Source organism: Primulina eburnea, unplaced genomic scaffold (assembly GCF_022965805.1).
Source record: "Primulina eburnea isolate SZY01 unplaced genomic scaffold, ASM2296580v1 ctg592_ERROPOS1100000+, whole genome shotgun sequence".
Lineage (NCBI taxonomy): Eukaryota > Viridiplantae > Streptophyta > Magnoliopsida > Lamiales > Gesneriaceae > Primulina > Primulina eburnea.
Window position 1 is genome coordinate 213,811 of NW_027331379.1, and position 1,312 is coordinate 215,122.

Consider the following 1,312-nt stretch of genomic DNA (forward strand, 5'->3'; position numbering starts at 1 on the left):
TTTTCTACTGATTTTCTACTCTAAATTTCGAGAATGAGGGGGAGGGAAAATGCTTAGGGATGAAGGGAAGGTCTACCAATTAAATGGGATACAATGGAGAGATAAAAACCTTCCTATGTAGAGTTTGAGAGATAAGTAAGTTGCTATGATATCAAGAGATTTTTTTGAGGGATAATTAATGGGATGTGGCCTAATTCTAGTCTTGATTCAAGGTATAAAATTGCTTATTTAATAATTACTTGGTGATTAAAAGGTGGAAGAATTATCTCCCAAGAAAATAATAAGGAATGATATCAAATGGTGAGTTGTCAAACCAATAACAAATCTTTTAAATGGGGCCGAATTCTACTAAGTAAATGGGGTGAGAATATTGCTAAATTATTAATTATTGAGGATTAAAATTGTAGGAATTATTCTACCATGAAGGGATATGGAAAGTTATCAACAATGGAGAGTTGACAAACTTATCAAATCTTATAAGGGGGTGGCTGATTTCTAGACTAAAAATGGAGGGAAATATTGCTTAATTATTGTATTTTAAATCTTTAAAGTTTTAACTACCCATTAAGTTTTTTAGTGAATAAATAAATAAATTATTGAACCTAAAAGAACTTATTTACTACTTATCTCAAATTACTTAAATAATTCTTTAAAAATTCTTTTACATTAAAATAACTTATTATTTATTTTAAATAATTTCTATGAATGTTTTCTTAATATTAAATTTTATCTTCATACTCCAACTCCAGTCCGGCCTCACTTATTTAACTGAAAAGATAGTAATTAAACTACTACGTAAAATAATCAAATTTTAAGGAAAAGTATTTAAATCCTCAAGCATAAAAATCATTTTAATTTAAATAATAGTAATTATGCATGGCTTATACGTAGTCTGATTTAACGGGTTCTACAATTTCCATTGTTTTAAAGATGCACTGTTGAAGTATTTTATGTGTTTTTCACGCACGTGACTCTTGAGTAATGATAAATTACATGAAAATGGATAAATCGGGGGCCAATGTCAAAGCTTGCATATCCATGACTTATTGTTGTTAGAATTAAAGTTTTTTTTACTTTTATTTTTCTCGGGACTAGCAAAAATTCAAGTTTGGGGGTTTGATAAGTGCAAGAATTGCACTTAATTTATATGGTAATCTATTTGAATTATGTTAGTTTCGGACATAATTACGCTTGGTATTTGCTGTTTTTGTCTCATGCAGGAGATAAACCAACTTGGGACGAATGATGGTTATTAGGAGCAAGTTTTGATTGTGAACTGTGAAGGATTAGAGCGACAACACCAAGGAGTCAG